General features: G+C 44.4%; 1 long non-coding RNA gene across 1 annotated transcript in view; it reads right to left on the bottom strand.

The window, feature by feature from the left end:
* Positions 1-19,230, bottom strand: part of LOC102551027 (uncharacterized) — a 103,843-nt gene extending 84,613 nt beyond the window's left edge. The window contains exon 1 of the long non-coding RNA XR_010063711.1: positions 18,680-19,230. This is a non-coding gene — a long non-coding RNA (uncharacterized LOC102551027). The remainder of the gene's footprint in view (positions 1-18,679) is intronic.
* Between the last annotated feature and the right edge of the window lie 7,059 nt (positions 19,231-26,289).

The raw sequence follows: 26,289 nt of genomic DNA, 5'->3' as shown, positions 1-26,289 counted from the left end.
TCAAAATACAGAGAACTCCAGGGCAAACCACAACAGTTAGATCCCAGGGAACTGGAGTTACAGATGGTTGTAAGCTGCCACATGGGTGCTGGGAATCGAACCAGAGTCCTCTGCAAGAGGAACGAGTGCTCTTAACCACTGAGCCATGTCTCCAGTCTACCTTTCTTCATCTCAGTAACCAGTTCCAGCGAGCTGAGACCAGCCCCATGGCTCTTCCTTTTTCCTCGCAGTTTCATTTTTATCATAGTTTCATTTTGGGAGTGGGGTTGTTTGTTTTTTTTCTCACCTTTTTTGTTCTTGTTTTTTAGGGTAGCACACAAAATAATAGTTTAATATTTTTAAAAAAAACATTGTAAACATATTCATCTTCCTTTGTTTCCGTTCGTTTTCTTCCTCCACTACTTTCCACCAAGTTCCCTTTTCCTCTGGCTGATTCCGTCCTTTCACCTAAATGGTCTTAAGCAAGCAATTTGTAAACATTGGTACAGAAAATGACAACATCACGAGTATAAACATGTCCAGATGAACACGTGACCTCTTGAGCAGGGAGCCGAGTGGCAGCCATCAGGGTGATGCTCCCTTCCAGTCACTACCCTGAGTAGGAACCGGTTTCAGTAATGGTTTGGGGTCCTTCCCACACTCTGGAGCCATGAGGATCAGCAGTCAAAAGCTCTCGTGCCAACCTTTCTCCAGTCTTCATAGATGAAGAGAGACTTACCCCGGGGTCCTGTCTCCTCCCTTGGAATATCTCCTTCTGGATGAGCAGTTGGTATGCAAATGACTGTGCCCTGAAGGCCCAACCCCCAATCCAACATAACCTGGAGGGCGGAGCACAGCTGTTCCATTGGTCAGCTAGGACTCAGGTTGTGGCTTTCCCTCCCTCGGCCAGTATCCTTCACCTCTCCAGGTGTTTACCTCAGACTACAGCCTTAATAAAATCCTGTGCTCCAATCTCTGCTTCCCAGGGACCACAAAGTAAGATGTCACCAGCTTAACTACTAACATCACAGACAATGTCACTGGTTTTGAAATTCACACTACACGCAATGTGGGCTATTTAGAATGAGGCTTCTTTCTTTGTCATTTACGTGTAAGGTTTATACTGTGTCTTAGTTAGGGTCTTATTGCTGTGAACAGACACCATGACCAATGCAAGTTTTATAAAGCACAACATTTAATTGGGGCTGGCTTACAGGTTCAGAGGTTCAGTCCATTACCATCAAGGCAGGAACATGGCAGCATCCAGGCAGGCATGGTGCAGGAGGAGCTGAGAGTTCTACATCTCCATCCGAAGAAAGCCAGGAACAGACTGAACACCCTCCGGCAGTTAGAAGGAGGGTCTCCAAGTCCTCCCCCACAGTGACACACTTTCTCTAACAAGGCCACAACTTCTAATAGTGCCACTCCCTGGGCCAAGCATATGCAAACCATCACATACTGTATACACACAAGCTGGTTCTGTTTTTTATTATTTATTGTTTTATGTTTTGCCATTCTTTAGGTAAATAGACTATAGCGTATTTACATCCTTACTGCTTTTTTTTTTTTTACAAGTTTTTTCCCACTTGAGGTTATTGTGAGCAATGCACAGTAACATTTTGCTTAAGTGCCTTTGGTATGCACATGACAGAATTGCTGTTGGCTGTACACCTGAGGTACAACCTCTGCTGTGGAAGGCGTCTTCATGGCTAGCCCTCGTGGATATCATAGAGAAATGTCCAAAGGACTGTGTCAGCTTATAGCCCAATTAGTGGAGTTTGGGATTTCTCTTCAGCCCTTAATGTAAATGATTTAGGATCTCCGCTGTAAGCCAAAGCAGGCGAGGGACTGAGAACAAGCTAAGGTTCCATCGGACATCAGCTGACTTTTCTAAAACGGACAAATAACGATCGGTTTTGCCAGGCACAGATCTTTGTTACTGCCAATCAGTTTGGCCATTGTAACTCTAAAGTGGTCATGAGACTGAAAGCAGATATGACGTAACTTCAATTTTCATCATGTTCAAGTTGTCACAGAATATTACTCTTGGGACTTTTTTCATCAACAATTAGAAAACATAAAGACCAATCACACCATGAAGGTTAAACAGGAAGAAACTGTGGTCTGTGGTCTGGACTTGGCAGGTAGGGTATAGTCCATTGGAAGGTTTTTTTGTTTTTTGTTTTTGTTTTGTTTTGTTTTGTTTTGTTTGCAGATTGTAGAAGATTAAAAAAACAAAACAACAACAACAACAAAAAAAAAAAAACACCTAAGTGTGGTGACACACACCTTAAATCCCAGCGTTCAGGAAGCAGAAGTAGGCAGATTTCTGTGAGTCTGAGGCCAGTGTTACATAGTGAGACTCTGTCTCAAAAATTAAATAAAAATAAAGTAAAGGAAAAAATACAAACTATATTTGAGAAGTGAAAGACTGTTTGGTATAGATGAAGGGGATAGGGTAGACGGTAGAATAACTAGAGACAAGCAAGTGTATGAACTCATGAGGGTTAGTAAAGATTCATTACCTGCTCGTGACACATATAGATGCTAAAGAGATAGGGTGAGCGCAAACACGCACTAGGCAGGCTAAAGTGATTGATGCTGCAGGGCTTACGAGCCAGAGTCCCAGTTCTTCGCCCCACCTCAGACCACTCACAATGCCTGTAACTTAAGCTCCAGAATACCCGATTCCTCTGTGTTAGGGCTTTGTGGTGGTAGGGTATCTTGGCAATGGGGGCCAAGGGACACTGCAGAGCTCATACCACACAAAGGACCTCATGCAAGAGATTTATTGAGGTGCAGTGGGGCAAAGTACCGCCTCTAACCTGGGACAGGGCTGGGGGAGCATTATGACAGGGGTGGGGTGATGGTTATAAAGGGTACACAGCTCGTGGTGACAGTGGAAATGTGCCACATCTGGCAGCTAGTAATGACATGGCTGCGGCCGCTAAGTGACTGAAGTGCTGGCAGGCAGGGGAGGGTACCTGGTTCTGGAATGTGGGCGGTTCCCAACACTATAGTGCAGGGGCGCCAAATCCATGCAAGGAAGCAAGGGCGTGTACTCGCGCGCACGCGCACACACACAGGTACACACATGCACAAGCGCATACATACGTGTATGAACACGCACACTTAAAAGTGATAAAATATTAAGAATTAAGACAAGGATTTGCTGGCCTATAGGAGAGAAGGAAGCATCCCTGTCTGGTACGAGAGTTTTGAACACAGATCTGGGCAAGCCGGAACCTACTAATCCAGTGCAGGGAGCCAATGGGTTTCTGTACTTTTGGCACTTGATCCCCATGGACTCAGTCGGAAGCCTTGTCTCCAGGATCACTAACTGGAACCTGTCTACTTTTCTAAAAATAGAAAAATAACGACAACAACAAAAATAACCAACCACAAGGGGTTATTAAGATGGTTAAATGAGGTAGCTGTGTAAAGAGCTTAGAATGGTACTGGGCACCGAACAGGGGCCTGGGTTTCATTGTTAATTGTGTAGTTTCCATTTTAAAAATTCCTCAATGTGGGGCTGGGGAAATGGCTCAGCAGTTAAGCGTAGTAGCTGCTGCTGTTGCAGAGGTCCTGAGTTCAATTCCCAGAAACCTCATGGTGGCTCACAGCCATCTGTACTGGGATCTGATGCCCTCTTCTGGGTGTTAATATTCATATACATATAAATAAATGTCATCTTCATATACATATAAACAAATAATTGTTGTTTTGTTTTTTTTTAAAGACTCAGATCTTTTAAGAAAAATTTCCTCAAAATAAAATTGTTAAAGGCAGGAAGGAAGTTTAAGGGACAGAAGCATTCGGCCCTAGATAGATGAGTTTTAACAAAAGACTGACAAAGAAGGGCTATGGGGCCTCAGAAAGGCCAGGCAACTGTTGGAGGTAGTAGTGCTCTCGTAAAGAGCCACCAGGTTCCTCAGGAGGCCATGAAAGGGTACGGAGTCAACAGGATCAGCCTGAATGCACGGGGCAATGAAGAATCCAGGCTCTGATAAACTCTCTTCCCTGCCTCTCTCAATAGCGACAACCACCGAAGAGGAGGTTCTTTAATTCTCTCTGCCTTGGATTTCCAGTCTGCACAGTACTTACTATATTCAGTTGTCGCATATATTAACAATAAACGTGAACCTGATTGAGTCCATTTTCTGGTCTTATCATAGAATACCTGTGATATATAACGAAAAGGTTTATTTTGGCTCACAAGTCTGAGATTAGGCAGCCCTATTAAAGAAGGGCCTCAGGGTACCCCAACTCCTGGTTAGAGAGCAAAGGGGCAACAAAGAGGCCAAGCTCAGGGGATAGCGTAGCCCTTCTTGATGGCAACTCACTCTCCTGACAACTAACCCAGTCCATCCAGGAAGGCGGTAAGGATTCTCTCCCCTCCATGCTGCCACAATAGGGCCCAGCCTTCAACAATGTGCATTTGAGGGAGGCGAACCATATTCATAGGAGAGGGCCACACAGAACCACCCACAAAAATGAGAGTCTAGGAAGTATGGGCTTTGTTATTATGGCGGTATCTAGAGAAGCAAGAACACATGCGAGGGACATAGAAATGACAAAGGAGCGTGGTAAGGCAGCACCTCTCTGTATCAATGACTTATGTGCCTCTGTGACCAGAAGACCTGACAGAAACAACATAAGGGAGGGAATGTTGTATCCCGACTCATACTTTCAGTCTATAGAAAAGACATTCTAGGATAATTCAGTCCATGGTGGGTAGACAAAGTATGATTGGTAGGTGTTCACAAAATGGCTAACCAGGAAGCAAGAGAGGGACCAAAATCAGGACAAGGCTGTATCTCCAAAGGGGATTGGGGTCCCAGGGCTAGCAAAAGTGCTTGCTGGTGGGTAATGCATGCTCAGCCGACTAAGTATAACCCTGCATGCTTACACTCACACACACACACACACACACACTCATACACACACAAACACACACACATACACACACACTCACACACACATACACACACTCATACACACACACAAACACACACACATACACACACACTCACACACACACATACACACACTCATACACACACACACTCATACACACACACACACACACACACACACACACACACACCAGAGACAGAGACAGAGGCAGAGAGAGACAGAGAGAGACAGAGAGAGACAGAGAGAGAGATTTAAAATGAAGAAGGTAGACCCTAAATAACCTAGCCCTGTCCACTCTGAAGGCTTCTCACAAACAGCTCCCATTCCGTGAAGGTTCCACAGCCTCTTGAAATGGTAGCATACTCTGAGGATATGTTCAGAACATGGATTCGTAGAGGATTTGAGATTCAAACCACAGCACTCCGGACTGTACTGCTACACAGGCGAAAAAAAATGGTTTGTTTTTTTTTTTTTTTTTTGAGAACTCGATGGGCTCTGTAGCAGATCCACAAGTTTGCATTTGAGTGGAGTTGGCCTAAATCTGCTGAGTGACAATGTCACAGCAGCCCCTGGTGCTTCTCAAGTGGCTTTCATCAATGGGCTGTTGTAGAAACCCCTCTGACTCAATGGAAATCTCTCCCCTATTAAGCCCACCATAACTGAATTGCTTTTGCATGGATTTTTTGGGGGGGTTTCCTAGGGAGAGAGGCCAGCTCAGTCTCCTGCTTGCTCTGAGCTCAGCTGCATTCAGTCAGGACCTGAAACTACAACGCCCCACATCGTCTAATCCTCAGTCCTGAGTGAGGGTTTTTTTATGTTTGGTTTTGATTCGTTTCTGTGTGTGTGTGTGTGTCTGTGTGTGTGTGTGTGTGTGTGTGTGTGTGTGTAAATATATATATATATATATATATACATATATATGTTTGTTTTCTTTCTAAGGCTACTAATTTAGTACTTAGAGAATTGCTTTTGATAACTGCAACTAGCTGTACACTTCCAAGAAAAAAATTACTCCTAGCCCACTTATAGTCAGAGATCTCATTCTTTTCTTCTCCCTTTCTCCCTCCCTTCCTCCCCCTCTCCCTCCCTTCCTCCCCATCTCCCTCCCTCTCTCCCTCCCTCCCTCCAATTCATCTGACTCTGTAAGATTTCTGACACAGTGTCTTGATGCCTTGTTTAAATCTTATAGAAACAATACTGGGCACAACAAAGAACTTGACTGTGAGGAACTTAGGTGACAGTCTCCCAGGATAGAGTTGGCTTCAGGAAGGTGTCCTGTCCCCCTTATCCCCTCCCTTACTAATCGGTAAGCATGTGTCCTAGCTTGCTTTCTGTTGCTGTGATAACTGTGACGAAGAGACGATAATCTCTTCCTTGGGGAAGAGATTAGGTCAGCCTAGAGATTATACAGTCTCCTATGAAGGGAAAGCTGAGGCAGGGAACGGGAGGCAGGAGCAGAAGCAGAGACCTCGGAGGAGCACTGCTTACTGAATTACATCCAGGATCAAGTTCTACTACCTTTCTTAGATAGCCCATGTTCACTTTCTAAGTGAACCTCCCACTGTGGGCTGAGCCCTCCAATGTCAATCAGAAATGTTACCAGGAAGAAACCCCCCACAGGTGCATCAGAGGGAGACGATGCCTCATCTCTGGTTCTCTTTCTTACCAGGCGCATCGAGTTGGCAACCCAGATTGTCCATCATGCTCTGTGTATAAGATCATGGTATATGGGATGGGATGTTGGATACAGGATGGAGATGAGCTTGGAAACTGTTTGGAAAGTTTCTCAGTTGCCATGGCCTCTCTTTTGTTGCCTTGGTCATTGGTGGGAAAAGTCACAGTGAACATCTCAGCCAATTAAAAAATACTGCTTCCTGAGAGACACAGCCAGAATACGGCAAATACAGAGGCGAATGCCAGCAGCAAACCACTGAACTGAGAATAGGACCCCCGTTGAAGGAATCAGAGAAAGGACTGGAAGAGCTTGAAGGGGCTCGAGACCCCATATGAACAACAATGCCAAGCAACCAGAGCTTCCAGGGACTAAGCCACTACCTAAAGACTATACATGGACTGACCCTGGACTCTGACCCCATAGGTAGCAATGAATATCCTAGTAAGAGCACCAGTGGAAGGGGAAGCCCTGGGTCCTGCTAAGACTGAACCCCCAGTGAATGTGATTGTTGGGGGCGGAGGGCGGTAATGGGGGGAGGATGGGGAGGGGAACACCCATAAAGAAGAGGAGGGGGAGGGGTTAGGGGGATGTTGGCCTGAAAACCCAGAAAGGAATAACAATTGAAATGTAAATAAGAAATACCCAAGTTAATAAAGATGGAGAATAAAAAAGAGAGAGAGAGAGAGAGCAAGGTAATTATATAATGGGAAAAAATGCTGCTGATGAAAAAACATATGTCATAAACATGCTAGCCATGTCTTTCCATGAAGAAATGTGAATACCTGTGTCACAATAGGCTGGGAGAGGAAAAGGAGGCTGATAGGAGACAGGGTTCATTGGTCATATAGACTTGGGGCAGGAACTGGAATGAGTTCATTGTGGGTGTCTATTTAGAACACCTTTTCTAATTCTATACAGGCATAAAGAATGTTAAAGATAAACTTTGTTTTAGAAATGTGTGCATACATGTATGGGATGCAGGGCACAGACCATGTACGGAAAGAAGGAATAACTGTTGGATTGTTAGAAAGTGCTTATCTCGGGCAAGTAGGCCTGAATTGCTGTCGTTTCTGATTTTCCTTATGTCTAGGTCTGACAGGAGAGATCCCATCTTGGGATGACCAACTTCCACAGATCTGTGATGGCCAGGAACACACCCTAACCTGCTTGTAGAAGTAGCGGCACCAATCAGAGGCCACCTGAGCCAGCACTGCTCCATCTGGCAGAGAGCCATTTTAATACTGTTGACTGTCTCCCTGGGTTAAACTGTTTGCATGACCACTGTGGCTGTGGAAGCAGTGCCTCAGCCCCTCTGAACTTTTCAGCCTGTGACTATGATGCCTAGAGCTCACGGGTGGCATGACACAGCTCTCCTCTTTCTGTTTTTCTTGGCCAGACCCTCTGTTCATTCTCAATGACAACTTTACTTTCACATTGTTCTTGGGTATGGGTTCTTCCTGAGACAAATGCCTGGGACCTGCTGGATTGTATCTGAAGTAGTCAGTATCCAGAAAGCACGGTGGCAGCAGGTTTTATGACAACTCCTCCTGGAGCCAATGGATGTAATCTTCTTGTGGCCCCTTCCACAGCCACTACACTCTCCTGTCCCTGAATCTGTTTCTGAATTGTGATTATTTCTGAAACCCGATTCCTGAGGTATAATGAACCATGCTTCTCACTGCCTCAGATCTTTTCTGCAGTAGAAAAATACCTGAGGCAAGAAAGCACGCAAGCCTGAGGGTCAGCCAGGTTTGCTCTCTTAAGAACACAGTATTTGAAACTGGGTGTGGTGTTGCATGCCTTTAATCCCAGCACTTGGAAGGCAGAGGTAGAAGGATCTCTGTACGAGGCCAACCCGGTCTGCATAGTGAGTTCCAGAACAACTAGGACTGCACAGTGAAACCCCATGTCCACAAAAAATGAAGGGAGGAGGGGGAAAGAAGAGAAGGAGGAGGTGGAGAAAGAAGAAGCCCAGCAGCAATAGCAGTAGCAGTAGCAGTAGCAGTAGCAGCAGCAGCAGCAGTAGCAGCAGCAACAGCAGCAGCAGCAGCAGCAGCAGCAGCAGCAGCAGGAGAAGAAGAAGAAGAAGGAGGAGGAGGAGGAGGAGGAGGAGGAGGAGGAGGGAGAAGGGGAGGGGGAGGGAGAGGGGGAGGGGAAGGGAGGGGGAGGGGGAAGAGGAAGAAATATTTGACAAGGTCTGTTACTACAGCTGTGTGATTCTAATAACCAAGAACACTGATCAGAAGTACAAGGTGAAGATTTTCCTGGCCGCCTTAGTGAGATCTTACCTCAAAATTAAAATTGGAGATACAATCTTGTTTGGAACACTTGGCCCAACATGTGCAAGGCCTCAAGAGAAGCTCACTCTCCGGTACATATATATCATAAATACCATGTACACATACAGTGTTTATTAAATGTCAGTGGCTAAGACATGTGAATAAAATACGTGTGAATGGTGCTGAAGCATGATCGATCCAGAGTGCAAGCTTTAGTGAGTACAATTGCTGCTCTCTATTGACAGGCCATTCTGTTGGTGGAAGCCAGCCTTACGTTAGGCAGGACGCAGGTCTGGATACCGTCATCCTCTGAGGGGTTTACTCAGTGGAGCTCCTTAGGCCTGCAACAGAGTCTCCCCCACAGACACACCCAGCTTAGACCTCCTGCTCACAGACCATCACTGCTCAGCCAGAAATACATCAGATTTGCTTGCCTTTTCATTGCATTCCAAGTGGGAGGTCACAAGGGTGAGAACTAGACTCTAAACGTGCAAATCCTGATTACAATTCTTCACATTATGCTTTTGAGGGATTTGATCTGATGGATTGCATGACCCCTACCACACATACCCGGCTCCTTGGGTCTAAACTAAATGCACATACTTTCCTTAATTCTCCAAGTCGCCTCCCCAAAATTGCTTCCTTAAAGTCTCTCTAGTATTCTATGTCAGACGCTTACTAAAATCTTGTCTCGAAGCCACAAGATTACTGCATCGTAATAAAAACTCCACAGAGAACATGGTTCTTAGAACACAGGATCTATTGAGGGACACTGGCGTGGCTATTCTGTTACAACAGGCTGTGTTAAAACGTGAGGCAAAACCCATGTTTGCTTTCCTGAAGTGCTTTCTCAAGGAGATGGACAGACACTGAGTCAGCAAATCATTTGAGCTTGTATGACAGTGACCTTCAGGTCACTGCACCCGAGTCCAGGAACCACTTCCTTGTTATATGACCACAGATAAAATTGCTTCCTGCCTCTGTTTTCATGACTGTAAAATGATAGGTAGAGAGCTCCTAAATCACCACACAGTGATTATTGTTAGACTGGAGTTGCTGTTGTTAAGGAATACCCAATACTATTATTATTGATAACAGCCATTTCTAGCATGCTTCCTTCGAGATGCTAAATACGGAAGGAAACTTGTTCTAGGAGCTATAAAAGGAGGAGGAAAGTTAGACATCACTGTACATGTATTTTGTTGAGTGCTGTGGGACATACTATTAACAGTTCCCAACCAACCTTGTAGGCCAGCGGTTCATAACCTGTGGGCCACGATCCCTTTAGGGGCCCAATGACCCTTCCACAGGGCTTGCATATTAGATATCCTGCATGTCAGATATTTATATCATATCAGTAACAAAATTCCAGTTATGAAGCAGCGACGAAAACAATTTTATGGTTGGGTCACCACCACATGAGGAACACTATTAAAGGGTCACAGCATTAAGAAGGCTGAGAACCACCGTCTTACGCTGATCTGAAATTCAGTGAAATTGGAGAAGCCGTGGATCTCTTACAGAATTTATCAGACTCCAGGCAAAATCGTGGTGCTTTGAGGCCTGGAGAAGTTCAGTGGGAAAGAAAGCCAGCTTCCTCGTGGCTTACTGCAGGAAACCTGCTGTTCACACCCTGAATACCTCAAAAGTCACAGGATCACGGAAGATAAAGAGATAAGTCTGTGGGTGAGCAAGGCATGTTCACACGGTGGTAGCATTGAAGATAAAGAGAGCACTGAGCTCAACTTGGCATTTTCACACGGTGATATTAGTTGGCAGGACAGGAAGCTGAAGACAGAAATGTAGTCTCTCTCTCTCTCTCTCTCTCTCTCTCTCTCTCTCTCTCTCTCTCTCTCTCTGTGTGTGTGTGTGTGTGTCTGTGTGTGTGTGTGTGTGTGTGTGTGTGTGTATTCCTGAGGAAAAACTGTTAAAAATTTAATAGTAAGATCAGCAATGCAATAAAAATGAATAAGCAATAAAAGAAATAATAAAGGGGTCGGTGTAGTCGGTTGGTAGAGTGATTGCCTAGCACACACCAACCTCTGAGTTCAGTCCCTGCAGAGAATAAACTGGGCAGAGGAGTATGTGGCTAGCATTCAAGAGGCAGAGGTTCAGGGCCACTCTGGGATAAGCAACCCGTTTGAGGTTGTTACGTGATGCATATGACCTTGTTCCGAAAAGTAAAAGAAAATAATAAATATAAGTGGTTGGAGACTTTCCCAAAGGAAATTAAGGAGAAACAGATCTATGCATGGAAAGACAGGCAATGCTATCAGTCACCACATAATGTGAGTTAAAGCTACGGTAAGCTATCACAAAGTAGTGATTAGACTGGCTGGCATAAAAGCTGACAATAGCTACTGTTAAAGGCGTGGGCACGCGTAATTGTCATATGCTGCTGCTGGGGACACCAAATGGTGCTGCTTTAGGAAACACTGCAGTTTCCTAAAGTTACACGAAATTAGCTCTACACAAACGTATGGCCCAGAAGACCCTTTTCTGGGTGTTAACCCTAATGGGATTGAGAATCTACCTCACTGATATGGAACAATCGCTTCCCACCAATCCAGTGTCTACAGAAGGATGCTATTTTACTGTGTTCCAAAACCTTACAGCTTCTACAGATAACCTTGCTTTAAATATTTTAAGCTGACCTCTGAACTTTTTAACCCTTTTTCCCTTTCCAACTTTGTCAAATCTTAGAAGACATAAAACAGGACTCTTCCGTCAGTGTGGCCAAGGATCGTGAAGACAGTTAAGCTGTCTGGCGGGTTGGGGAAGGGATTTCAAATCTGAATGGATAGATATTACTCTGTTGTGTGGCTGTCTCTCCCAGCATTCCTCAGCACTTTAATGAGGCAGTTTGGAGTCTCCCTGGCTTTCATTCTGCCCTTTCAGATTGCTTCCACAGAGCCACTGCCTTCTGATGTCTAAATATTTAGCCACATGAATGAAGCCTTCTTCTAGCTTTTTTTTCCCCATGAGGGCTGAATTCTCTGTAGCTATGGATCTTGACCCCTGACATAGTTAGGCCTAGTGGACAATGGTCAAATCAGCAGTCATTACTCTCTAGTTTAAGAGAGGCCATTCAGCACAATAAGCTGAAAGCCAAGGTAAGGAGAGAAATGAGGACTGTCATGGGTCCTCTTCACAAATGAGTGAACTTGAGGCTTGCCTGTTGAGATGTGAGGAATCTGGGGCTGCTTCAGGAATGCCAGCCATTTCATCCTAAGGCGAGACGCTGGCATTCTTGCTCCTCCCCATGTTTGGTCATTAACTAGACACACAGAGACGAGCTCTGAGGTCGGCTCTTATCACAAGTCCCGCTTGCTGCTAAAATAAAGTCTTCTCATTGTTCCCCTTTCCTTGAAGGAAAACACCGGACCGTCCAAGTGCCCCAGAGAAGGGTCCGACTCCTCAGTTTCAAAGCTGTTTACACCAACCAGTGCCTTCTCCCAAAGGAATGCCTTTGAAACTGTCAGACAAAGGCCAGAGAAGGAACATGAGGGTTGGCCAGGCACCACTTCCTGGCAACCCGCTTGAGCTTTGCAGCCCACCCTGAAAGCCTAGGGACAGTATTTCCAATGGCCTTAGGAAATCCCTTAAAGGGGACAAGAGGGAGAGAGCCAGTCTAATTTCTATTGTGTCCAGTATAATAAACTAATTTTGTTGCCAGTCATTCTGTCCTTTGAAGCTTTAAACTGTCAATAGTGGCAATTCATACCAACCGGCCAGTGGCAGTTTACACTCGATTCTCTTCTGGAAATAGCTAGTTTGTTCCAGGATGGGCCTCCTCACCTCCCAGAGAAGCCTGCAGGATTCCTCATGGGCAGAAACCCTCCTCTCCACATTAGCAGGGATCAAAGTAAGAATCCCTTTGTCTCCTTTTGAATTCTCCTCAACTCTAGCACCAGTGAAGCCATTTTTTTTTTCCTTCAAATTCTCTCCACGTGTCTCTGAGGGTCAGGAACTGTCATTAATAAAGTTTAGAGATCTGCATAAATTTTATGGTGTTTTCAAAAATTAAGAAGAACCATTCCCTAAGAGCAATTATTAAGACTTTTCAGCAGAAAAGTTCACCTCAGGAAAATAAATCACCAACACACTTGTTCAAACAAAGCCTCTGCCATCTCTCTATTCTGTTATCGTATAAAAATGTTTTACATACACCAGGGGATCGTGAACATGTTTAGGGACATTTTCCAAATGTTTTAAAGTCCAAGGCTGACAGTCCTAGGAGTTGTCAGCTGATAAACTGGGGCTCTGTTGAAAGACATTGTGAGCAGCACACTGGTTTTCCTCCTATCTTCCCGCCCGCCGGGATCTTGTCACTCCCAGACTCTCCATGACCTTGGTTAATTTTGGTTCTCTGAGGTTTGCACGCTTCTCATGAGGCACTGTTTTAAAGCAGGCTGTTGTCATCACCATCATTCCGGGGGCTTCTAGAGTAGTTCCCATGGCTTCTTCCCTTTGATTCATTATCATCACCCAAAAGCAAAGCGACTGCGAGACCTGAGATGTTCTAGCAAGTTTAGTTTTCTAGTTAGTAGACTTTTATCTCACATACCATCCGACCAATAAACAAAACCACACTGACTATGTCCTAACCATTCAAAGTCAGAACTCAGCAAAGCACACTTGTTTTTTTAAAGTGGCCTGGGTAGGCGTTATTTCTGTCTCAGTGATTCAGAAAGTCCACTCAGCATTCTGGTGCTTTGGTTGGTTCTCCATTCTCCTTTATCTTGGCATAGGGAGTAGAAGGACTCGATGCTAGGTTATCTTAGAAGTTCACACACACACAGACACACAGACACACACACACACACGCACACTTTCATACACATACACACTTTCATACACACACACACACACACACACACACACACACACACACACCCCTATATGCTGATCCTCTAATCCTCCAACTTATATAACTGCCCTTCCTAAGTAGCAGACTCATATGCTTTCTGCCTTCCTTCCAAACACACCACTTGGGTCTTTTAGCCAGCCTAGTCCAGTCTCACGCTATGGACAATAAACTCATGCCCCTTAGGTGTGTGCCCGTGTCAGAGGATTTGTTAGTAGAGAAGCTGGCACCACACCTCAGGCTGTGGTCTTTACCTCACAGCCTGAGTTCTCACTGCATTCTGCCTCCATGTGCTCCCCTAAGGCAAGTGCTTTTCATCTCCAGAGACCTCTGGAGAAGGCCACCTTACAGCTCATCTGAAGCACACAAACGCGAACAAGAACCTTTTCCTAGATTTATTAATGTGCAGTCTATCACGAACATCTTCTGACTTAATTTAGTCAGAAGCACCCACCAAACAGAAGGAAAAGTTACATCCACTGAAGAAGGGTCTAAGTGATGACCACATAATATAACAGAGAGACACCAAGGCCTAATGGTCTAGCTTTGTTGCTATGTTGTTCACTTTACAAAAATTATTTTAAGAGAAAACTCTTACAACTTTATCTGAAAGCCCTGTTCTTTGTAGTTCAATTATATTAATGGACTCCTCAGAACCTAAACTATGTTCTTAGCATCCCTATTAAAGGGAGGAAATGCAGGAGGATTGTACACAGACCCTATAGTGCCTTTGTTGAAAGGTATCCTGGACTTTCTAACAATTGTAGTTACTCTCCTGTGATTAGAAGTGAATTCCCACACGATTAAATCGCTTTTTCTCCTAGGCCTGAGGTCCAAAGTAGTCATCTATTTGGGTCCAAGAGTAGAAGCACCCTGTATCTATTGTCACAAGAGATCTTATTTTTAAATTACTTAATACAGATTTCTTAGAGGCCTGGTCTGCCTTTTCTTCGAGGTGAAAATATTTGTCACAGTCTTGTTCTGCTGCCCAATAAATCAAAACGTTGAGCCTCTCGTAATAAAAATAGTTGCTTTGAAGTGTGACCTTAAATGTCTAATTTCCTACCAGCAATAATGAGTCTCCGTCCAGCCATTTGGGGCGGGGGGTGGGGGGACTGAGTTTCCTTTTTTTTTTTCCTGTCCTTTGTTTTTCTAACATGTGGGCTGTCTAATGACAGGATTTTGTATTCCAGATGTTTTGGCGAGAGAAAGCAGTAAGCAACCATATACATCTCAGACCTTCATACCACCCAAGTAGCCGTGACATCACTGGGCAGCCTGAGCTTACCCAGACAATGCTGGCCCTCCCTGTGTATTTAATATAGTAACCCTTTAGTCAACCACACAAAATAACAGGCATTCTTCTGTACAGTTTGTATTCTGCAGACACTCAAAGAGGGGGGTGGGGAGAAAACCCACACAGAACTTAAAAACCCACGTGGTTTTAATAAGAAGAACAGAAAGCGATGGTTTAATTAAGTGATGCGACTGGAGTCCCTGGTGGTTAATACAGTAATTTGCCACATGATTAAAGGTATGTGCACAAGAATTTCTGGTGTGATATTGGTGTCGAAGTGAAACTCTTCGGAAGGAGAGTCAATGAAATACTAGGACTCTTAGGAAACAAGAGAAGGGAACAACAGAGGTACTGTGGGAATCCCTTCAACCTTCTGGGTTGCACACTAGATGCCCTATAGATCAGATAGTTACAATGACATTCATAACAGTAGCAAGATTATAGTTATGAAGAAGCAATGAAATAATTTTATGGTAGGGGGTCAGCACAACACTAGAAAACGTATTAAAGGGTCACAGCATTAGGAAGGTTGAGAGCCGCCGGTTTGGCATGACATAACTTAGATGAAGGAGGAGCCCAATGTGGCCAATGTATCAAATGTATCAAATGTATCTAATGTACATTATCAAAACGAGGTCAGAGAAGTAGCCAGAAGGCGGGTCAAGCAAGTTTGATTTTAAGTGGGAGGGGGTCTATTGAACATGCTACGTAGACATGTGGCAGAATCTGATGTGTTGTGAGACACGAGCCTCTGTGTGGAGAGTGAATTTAAGGAGACAAGAAGAGAGAGTGGTGAAGTGCTGCACAACAATGAAAGTTCGACAGGCAAGGAAGCCGGCGATGGATCCAAAAGGGATACGAAAACTAAACGCCAGTTTGCAGAAGAAGCCAAGGGAGGGCACTTGTACGAATTCCAGATTTACATCATAAGCTCATTACCAGGACAAAAATGTGGGCTCAGATCAAACCAGAAGGAACAGAAGAGTTCCAAAGGAGAGGCAATTTGGTGACTCGGTCCTCTCTAGGAAAGCTGTCTTTGTAGACCACTTAGTTGGCCTTATTGTCTTTTAAAGCATAGATAGTGAGATTTCTACAGAGACCATGCTCTGCTGCATATGGCTTGGTAAGTGAAAATCAATATATTGATTCCCTCGAAAGGGCACAGGAAGGCAAGATATGTTCCAGACACAAGATCGTCTTGTTTCAGGCTGAACCGCAGACGCCTCCATTCAATCAGTGTATGTTCTACCGAGCCAGAACTTACCTCAGACATCTTAAAAGCCACTTGGGGTTTACCTAGATGCCCTAAAGACAACTGGCTCCACAAGGCAGGATGAGGGTATAGGGTTCATGTGTGTGCACTTCCTCCCCCTTCTGCCCCGCACCTCAATCTATCAATCCCTTGCTCCCCCTCTCCCTTTCTTCTTTCATTTTGAAATAATTTTAGATTTACAGGAACATGTAGAATATTCTCATGCAGCCCTCACTGTGTGTTCAGAAGTCACACCTTGTACAAGATAGTATTAAACCCAGGAACTGGCCCTGATATGATGTATGTGTTTGGCTCTGATTCATTTTATTGTGTTCCTCAGATTCCAGTAGCCATCAAAATCAAATTATGGGCCACACCGAGATCTACCGGCATCCATGTCCTGCCATTCGGAGTAAAGTGCAGGTGCTTATCTCCCTAAAAGTCCCCTTGTGCCCTCAGTCAACACTTTCTGTGACCAGTCCCACATGCTCCCCTCCTTATATGGAATTCAGCTTTAGACATGCTACGGTTTTCCCTAAGATGTCAAACAAGATTTAGAAGCCCCGGGTAGAAGGGAAGTCAGCTATGTTATTCCTATTTTTATTCTATCACTTTTTCCCCTTCCAGACATCCTAAGATTCTTTGTCTTTTCCTTTGTGTTTCAAGAGCCACCTGCCCCCCGTTTGCCATTCCCTCAGGATGGGCTCACTGCTAGCAACAAAGGCTCTTGGCTTGCCTCCATCTAAGAAGTCTTGATCGTCCCTCCCCGGGACAATTTCACAGGATGCAGAATTTAGAACTGACGTTCCTTTTCTCTCAGCTTCTAAAACAAGCAGTGCAGTTTGAGTCTGGCCTTTCTGCTGTCTGGTGAGGAGGCCACTACCATTGCAGTGCATTTTACAATTTAGGAAAAGCTGCAGCTGTTTCTGCTTTTAAGATCTTTTCCTTTTTTCCTTTAGTTTCCCGAAGTTGCATTGTGTCCTGGTATGGCTTCTTTGGGGTAGCTTCTCAGCTTCTTGAGAATGTAGGCTTTCTGATTTTTTGTCTTCCCTGAGGCATAAGGGAGGGGTATGCCCTCACTGCCTCGATTTCCTGAATGAATCTGTTCACTTTTTTATCTCTGTCACTCAGACTGTGATGTCTATTTTTGTCATCAAATTCACATCCTCTTTCCCTGACCTCTCTGTTCCCCTCTTAACCTCATCTACTGTTTCTTTATTTGGCTGCTGTATTTTTTTTAATGTCTACATGTTTCCCTTGGTTCTCCTCTTACACTTCCAACTTCTTAGGATTCGAGTCTGTTGATTCTTTCCCACTGTGCCTGGAGGATGGGCAGTGTCCAGCAAAGGTCTGTGTGCTGTCACCTTACTCCCCAGGGAAGCACCATTGGGAAATGTGGACCTTTCTGGCCATGGTAGCTTTGGTGAAGTTCTGAGGTCAGGAGGGCATGGATCAAAGAGGACAGTGGCATCTTGGTTTGTCCTCTTCCGCTTTTGCTTTCTAGCCAAATGGAGCCAGGTTGACTCTGTGCTCTGTACTCACATTCCCTAAATGCCTATAAGGGGCTCACAGCACCATGTCTGCCCCATCTTGCATTGGGGGCTCCCAAACCATGAGTCAGAGAAGCCTTCCCTCTTTAAACCACTTTCTTCAAGCATTTCATTATTCTAACATGAGGCTGACGAGTACACCTCTATTTTCTTTTGTACGATGTTTTACGTTTCACACCGTTGTCAGATATATTCGACTATCCCTTGTTCTAACAAGCACGATTGAAATTTGCCCCTGAAACTTCTGGTGGGTGGCACATGCCTCTGCTCCCATTGCTTGCATGAGAGAGGCCAGCCTGGTATAGAGAGCAAGTCTCAGGACAGCCAGGTCTACAGAGCTAGCTCGTCTTGTCAGAGGCAGGTGGCCCTGTTAGTGAAGGCAACCCCTCCATATCCCTCTAGTCGAGGGACACAGACAACGTGTCACTGCCCTTGGAAACTTTCCTATCTTTCCTTGGCTGACATTCTGGGCTGTTCTCCTTTCTCCTTCTTCCTCAAGCCTCTCTTTCTTAGCCCTTGGGAGTGGTGTGGGGGAGATATACTTATCTATCCTGTGGTTTTACAAAAGAGAGAGGGTATTTTTTAAGGAGTGATGGGTGATTTATAAATCAACTCCACCACTGTAGAGAGCTTGGCTCATCTTTTAGAGGAGAAAGAAGACTCAGTTCATAGTAAAACAGCATTGACTCCTCTCCCCACCAAAAACAAAGAACTTGCTCTTTCTAAGCGGCAGAGATGAGTAACACAATTAAATTTGCATATTCTATTACATTAGACTCCCCAAAATTTACATATAAACTACCTATGTCGGTATCTGGAAAATAATGAGAGTCATTAAAAGTATTGCTCATGCTGTGCTTTACCTGTTCTTTTCTCGTGCGTCCGATTCAGTTCCCAGCTTACAGGAGTCTATCTTCCTCTTTTACCCAATTGCAAACTGGTGAAAATGGAAGGAATATGTGGCCTGACGGGAAGAGCAAGCCGTAAGAGGGCAATGTGGGGTGCAGAGGGCAAGGATATGGGGAAGAGCAGCCTTGCTTTCGCCACCCTAAAGTTCCTGGCCATTCCTATGCCAATGGTCTCTGGTCTCCTTTCCACCCCCTGGCTGGCTCCTCCCCCGCAGCTGCCTGTCTGAGTCCCTGTGCAGCTGAGGTCCACAAAACAGCCACACAGACACAAAATGAGGAACAGACAGACCTTCTTGACAGACCCCAGGGAGAGCTGGCCCAGCACACATTTCTTGGTCACCATGTTGACCACCATCTGTCAAAGCTGATGGCACAGACAAGGGCAAATAAGCCACCAAATGGTCTAGTTTGTATTTAACGGTGGTCAAGGCCATTACGAAGTAAGTCAGGGGGCTGAGCTGTAGGCTTTTCTGCATCTGTGAAGTGGGAGGTCTGTGTGAAACTGGCAGAAAGAGCCCAGCCCTGGCTCTTATTTCCTTGGAGAAATGGAGTGGGGCAGAACTCCTTCTGAAAGCTAAAGAGGCAAGTGTGCATTTGAAAAGGCATGTGGTATGGCCACTTCCTACCCTTTGTTTTGGGACAGTGTCTCTCAGTGGCCTAGAGTTTACCAAGGAGGCTGAACTGCCCAGCCATGGAGCCCAGGACCTGCTCTGCCTCTACCTCATTGATCCTGGGACTACAGGTCCACAGCAGAACCCTCGATTTTTTAAAGGTGGGTTTGATGAACCTGCCTGTCCCCATCTTGGGCTTAAAGGTCATTTTATAGTAAAGACAAACTAGGCCCTATCCTGTTTGTGATCAGACTTCTATTTCTCAAGGATTGGCCTATGCCTCACCTGTGACCTTAACTACAAACGATTCTACACCGCCTGCTCTAGGGACAATAATCATGCCTTTGTTTCACGAAGTCGTTATGACTTTGCTAAGCTTACTTTCTGCTTCTGTGACCTTGATTGCTTGCCTTCCAAAACTCCCCCTTGGAAACCTCTTACTCTGGTCCTTACCTTTCTACATCAAGGAGGCTGTTCTTTGAAACCCACGTTAGGGGAAAATGGCCAGTGGACAGGCTGTGTTCTGTTGTGCACGACAACAACAACAACAACAACAGTAAAACAAACAAACAAAAAATCTTGCTCCAATTTGGCCATTTGGGTTGATGATCTTTTACCTGGTAGGCATAAGAGGTTCTCAGGATGGGAATCAGATCTTCAATATTTCAAAATAAGTAATTTACCAACTATGCTATCTCCCTAGCCTGTGTGTGTGTGTGTGTGTGTGTGTGTGTGTGTGTGTGTGTGTGTGTGTGTGGTGTGTAATCATCAGGAACCTTGGTCTCACAGGGCTCTTGTTTTACCATCAGACACTGTGTTGCTCAATGAAGAACTCATCTCTAAAGCACCATCTCAAACAGTATCCAAAATACCGAGCAAGAGTTATAAGGGCAGTCTTATTAACCTTCTAATTGCCCTGGATTCAGCAACTCTTTAACATCGTCCATCGTGTTTACAGGATCAAGGTGTCTTGCTATTGTGGTGTGAGCAGGAAGATTTTTTTTCCATATATACTGAGGTCACATTATACATCTTTTTTGTTTGCTAATTATGTCGCATATTCTTTTACAAACCTGTTCAGCATCTCAGAAACACATCCTTGTTTGCTTCATAATTATAATTACTCTTGTCTGTTAAGAATAGGCCACAGCTGCACCAGATGTCGAGGATGCCCCAGAAAAACATCCCGGCCAAAATCCTGCAGGCATTAATAGGGGATACTCCTCCTGCCTGACACTGAAGAGGTGACATTCTAGTAGTGGATGACTTTGGGTACACATAGTCCTTTCATTTACAGGAAGGAAAACCCCTGTTGTCTAATATGCTGCAGACTTTTCACTGGAGCAGGCACTGACTCTTGTACTCAACCCTTCCTCCTACCAGGGTGGGCCATAGAGTTCTGGAAAGATACTCTCTTAAGATCCACCATGCCAAGCTTGGAACTACAGTTTTATAGTACTTCCTGTTCACCGGGGCCTCCTTACAGCCGTCTTTTGAACTTTGGGGGAGCTACGACATTGTGTTTCCACAGAAGAATGATGTTGGCCAAGGTTGACAGAGGATACATGGCCAACAATACAGGGTACATCTAAACACAGTCTTTGTCCTCATTTCTTGCTTCCTTTGTTTCTCTTCTAATTACAAAAGAACGGCCTGTTTCTAGAAGATGGGACAGACAAGAAGAGAAAGGAAGAGGCCTACTGGTACTGGGGAGGAGGCACTGTGAAAGTTGCTGGTCTGCATTACTTTTTTTCAAAGTACAAAAATGCAAAAGGATAAACTCTGAATTTATACAAAAATGAGGTACTTTTCTTTCAATCCTTCTTCTAAGTAAATTTTAAAAACAAACAAACATAAAGTCAGGTGTAATGGCTCAGACCTTCAATCCCAGCACTTGGGAGGCAGAGGCAGTTAGATCTCTGTGAACATAGTGAGTTCCAGAACAACCAGACTTACATAGCAGTAGACTGTTTTGGGGGGCAAAATCCAAAAATTGAAAAGCAGTGATGTTGAGTATATAGAATCCCATTCTCATTACACCTCCATTATAATGAAGATGGTGACAACAACATACAGAACTGAGGCCACCGGCTCCTTCCCAGCAAGGAATACAACAAAGCCTTACCAGCAGCATGAACCCCTGGGGTGTGTGGATCAAGGATGCTCTGTTGTTTTCCTAATCTCAATGTTGGTTTTGAGACCTCCCAGGACAGATGGGTCTTGTGTTCATCTTAATTTTCATCCACCCTTCTTCCTTGACCCTTTATACTTTCTTCCTCCATCTAAACACTCACCTGAGGGTTCAGTTTTCTATAAGATTCTTCCTCCCCCAAACACCAAGGCTGAGGTTGGCCCCTTCCATGCTTTGTCCCAACCAAGGGCTGCATTTGAGGGAGATTTGAGGCAGACAGCTGGTCCCACACTCTGGGATGAATTTGGACATGCCTATCTCCAAATTTAGTACTTGCCAAACTTTAGTGACCATACAAGTTACCTGGGACCATGTAAAGATGTAGATTCATTTACTAAAATTTTGGTTGGATCTTCATGACTCCAGGTCAGGCTGCTCTGCTGGTCCAGCACTCTGTGTAGACTTCCAGGATTCCAGGGGCCTTCTGTGGAAATAAGCCAATGCTTACGCTGCTAGGTTCCACCCAAGGACCACATGGGTATGACTCTGTCTTCCTCATCCAGTCTGTATCCTTTCTCTTTTTCTCGTTTAAGTAAACTCATGCAGTCAGATGCTGAAGGCCACCCCAACTTTGGGTACAGGCCCAGAAGTTTCTATAATAGTTCTTGCATCACCCCTGCAGATGTTCTGTTCCCTTGGCCCCACCTCCTCTGGCAGTCCTGATCATTTCTTCCCACTCTAGCTGAGCGGTCTAGACATCTCTTTGTCCAGTTCCTATTCATCAGTAGAACCCCTCATCTTTATAAGTGCCATCACTCCAGAAGTTGACACTCTTAATGCAAGACTGCTGTCCCTCTATTGGGATTCGGTGACCAGTTCATGGGAAAAATATTCTCCCAGCTAGGAAAATACCCTTCCAAGCAATATCATCCACACAAATCTTGGCTATGCTTCTGATTCTCTCTTCTGTGAGACAGATTCTTAGAATTCCAAACAACTAGATGAAAAGCTCCGAGAGCACTGGGCTCATAATAAGAATCATCTCCCTCCCATTCTTCTTTAATGGAGCCTTACTCACTCACCCCAGGCCCTTGTGGCATATTTTGATGGATCCAGGAATGGAAAGACGCTTCCACGGTTCTCAAGCAAGCTCTTCCATGAAGCTTGAAATCCACCCCACTCTACTTTGTTTATGATCACTAAGGAGAAAATACAAAGGCTTCCAACACCTGCTGTAGGGAATAAACCATTATTAGGATATATAAAGTTTCCTCAACTTAGAAACCCCTCATTGAATCAGCCTAATGATAGGAAGTTTGAGTTCTGGTGTTTGAAGCCAGTGTGGATACAGGAAGCTCAGAGGCTATGTAAGAAGACTCTGAAGTAGGAGTCTTGTTGCTCAAGACTCAGCTCTCTCTGTCATGGTATGAGGTGCCAACGCTATCATCCTGTGATGGAACAAAGTCAGGTGTAGATGACAGGGCCCAACACCCACTTGATCTGCCATTTGCTTCTGCCTTTTTAAACCAGATGATAGTTAAAAGAGTCTACAGGTTTCTTACTCACAAACTCTACCTTGACTTCCCTTAGTTGTTACAAATCCCATTTGTTGGGGGTTGCCGTGCCAACTAGCCAGTTGGGGAATTTCCCAGAGTCTTGGAGAATTGTCCCATGCAGGACTACCACTGCCTGTGTTACTTGTTATAAAGCCTGATGTGTGGGTGAACCAGCCCTGTCCAGTCATAATAAATACGTGTGCTTCATCAAAAAGCAAATTGTGCAAAGGAACATGTATAAAAGAGTGATTAATAAAATTTAGGGAATCAGCATGGCACTGGGGGCCTCACACTTTACAGTCTGTTCATGGAAGGGAACACAATGAGGCTGATGAGGGAGTCACTCCCTCAGAGCTGGCCTATGAGTCCCTCCATTCTTTATCTTGGCACCCACCTGTCCTGTTTTGGCCTACAGTGGATGATATTTTCTGGTTTAAAAGACAGGAGTTGAGCTTTCTGAATAGCTGGACTAGTGTCTACTACAGTCCACAACAGGGCTACTGCTAGCTCCAGGACACAGCTCCAGTGTTGGTTTTCTTTGTTTGCTTTGGCCTTTGTGGGGACAGGTATAAATGGTTCTTAGGAGGCCTGGCACTGTACACATATGACACCAGCTCCCTCCAGACAAGTCATATCCGTTCACAAGCATCCGTCACATCTCTCCTTCTCCCTTCTGTTCTAGATGCTAACAGTACACCAGGGCTGTTCTAGATTGGCACCCTGACATACTTAGTTAACTTCCGTCCTGCCATCCCACCTCTGTGAGGTATCCTTTCATTATAATCAGCAGGCCCCTGACTCATACACTCCCTAAACCTCAACCCCCTCACTTGTAAAACAGTGACAACACTTCACAGCAAAAACACCAAGTGCTTGTGATGCAGATACCCGTTTAGTACACTGCCTGGCTGTGCAGAGTTAACTGTGTTGCTATTGTTGTTGCTTTCAATAATATGAGCATTAATGAACAGCAATGAAGGGGTTAACAAACTAGGTCTGTTTGTTTATAAAAATTCATGTGTTTCCCACATGAATTTAATTCTTTAGGGTGGGGGGGGGAGATCAGACATCTCCCAGCCCATCTTGGAAATATCATATTTAGACTGTCACATGAATTAAATCAGTCCTCAAACAGGGCTCCAGCTCAACAGATTTGTCAGTGAAGGGAGCACGCCAGGAGAACAAAGTGTACTGTTGCCTTTCAGCATTGCCATGCCAGGCATGATTCTGTGTCTTTTTCCCACTGGGGACTTTCTAGAACATTATCTGGTTAGGCAGCCAATGAGGATTAACTCCAATTCATTGTAATTACTGTCGGAATGACAGGTGTCGGTCACAAGCCCATTATCAGAAACCAAATGCTCATTAGGCCACCAGTGTGACCTTCACAGCTTTCTGAAGCCCTGTGACCACAGCTTGGCTGGCCCAGCATCTGACAGAGCTCAAAGAGGCCATGCTTGTGGGTAAGGAGTCCTCTAAACAGCCGGAAAATGTGTTTCCCAGACAGAAAGTCTCCCCAGTTATGGTGACACAAATAATGCATTGTGTGCATGTATCAGAGAATGAGCTGAGGGAAGAGGTGGGGAAATCTGTGGGAAATGAAGAGGATTTGGATGACTCCAGAAATGGCTGTAGTTTAAGAGTGCATCCGGCCCCCAAATCCGCCCACCTTCCTAGCCATATTTCCTACGATTATCTCTTCCCGTCCCTATGCCTCAGAAAGTAGTGAATTAAAGACGCAGTAGATTCCTATTAACTTGGGAGGAAGCGCTCCATCATCAAAATAATTAAACCAGATCCAAGGAATGGTCTTAGGCTAGGTGAGTCAAGCACAGGATTCTGGCATTAGATCCAGGGGTGGCAAGATTTAAGGAAGAACATAATGGGCTTTGACATTGGTAAACCTGGTTTAAATCCTGGCTCTGTCTCTTACTAGCTGTGAGCCTTCTTTGTGTCTCTTCCAATTTAAAATAAGGGTAAAACTTTTTCTAATAAATGGCACCTTGAGAATAAAGTCTTATTAGTACAAACATAATCTACCTTTAATAAAAATATCTATTGTTACCACCAGAATCTCAGTGCATAATTCAAGCAGAGCTTGCTCATAGATAACCAGGGAAATTGATCCCATTGTACCAATTGAATCACAAGACCAGAGTCCCAGTCCAATATTGTTAATGATTTGCTATGTGGGCAAGTCACAGCATTTTCAAAGCTAGTGGAGATCCTTGAGCTATTTTTGAAGTCTTGGAAATCCAACAGGGAGAATATAATTATTGAAACAAACGGTGTATAGCCTCCACCTCTGATGGAGGAAATTATTGCATCATCTTATGATGCTCTGAGCATTTCAGTTTTGATCCAACATTTTAATTGACAGTTATAGATGAGCTTAACGAACAAAACAGAAAGACCAGTGAATTACTATGAAAATGTTTAAGTTTTTGACAATATGACAAAAGGTATAAAAAATTTTGAAAAGAAAATTTGTGAGGATGGAATGTCTAGAAACTATTCCCCAACACACTGTTTGGTGCCACTATATTCTATTTCTCGAATTCTGCATAAACACTTGTACCTTCTATTATTTCTTCTATGGGAGGAGATTACAAACTATTTCAACTCATATTTCTGTGCTTCTACCCGTGTGTGTGTGTGTGTGTGTGTGTGTGTGTGTGTGTGTGTGTGTGTGTATTTAAATTGTTTCTGGTCACGTGACACCAGGCACCACCCATCTTTAAACAGTGGCCTCTTTCAACTATTGATAGTCTATACATGAACAGGATATTAGACATTAATTTGTTCTCTGTCTCAAGAAAAAAAAGACAAGCATATAGTCAGATAGGGTTTTAGATTGTGGTAAGACAGGAGTAAGCAAAACAGACATATCCCCTCATGGGGTTGACATTCTAGTGAGGAAAGATAGTCAATAAATCCAATCATCAAATGTCAGTCAGTTGTTTTATATAATGGTAGTTATGAGTGCTGGAGTGCTGCTAACGAAAAGAAGTCTTCCAGGACTGGAGGGATGTCTCAGCAGTTAAGAGCACTGGCTGTTTGTTCTTCCAAAGGTCATGAGTTCAATTCCCAGCAACCACATGGTGGCTCACAACCATCTGTAATGGGATCCAATGCCCTCTTCTGGTATGTCACAGACAGTGTGGCCATATACATAAGGTAAATAAATAAATGGTTTTTTTTTTAAGAAAACTGTATTAAAAGAAGGAGAAGAAGAAGAAGAAGAAGAAGAAGAAGAAGAAGAAGAAG

Source organism: Rattus norvegicus, chromosome 2, assembly GCF_036323735.1.
Source record: "Rattus norvegicus strain BN/NHsdMcwi chromosome 2, GRCr8, whole genome shotgun sequence".
NCBI lineage: Eukaryota > Metazoa > Chordata > Mammalia > Rodentia > Muridae > Rattus > Rattus norvegicus.
Note: the sequence above shows the minus strand (reverse complement) of the source record. Positions and strands in the feature narration are given on the sequence as shown.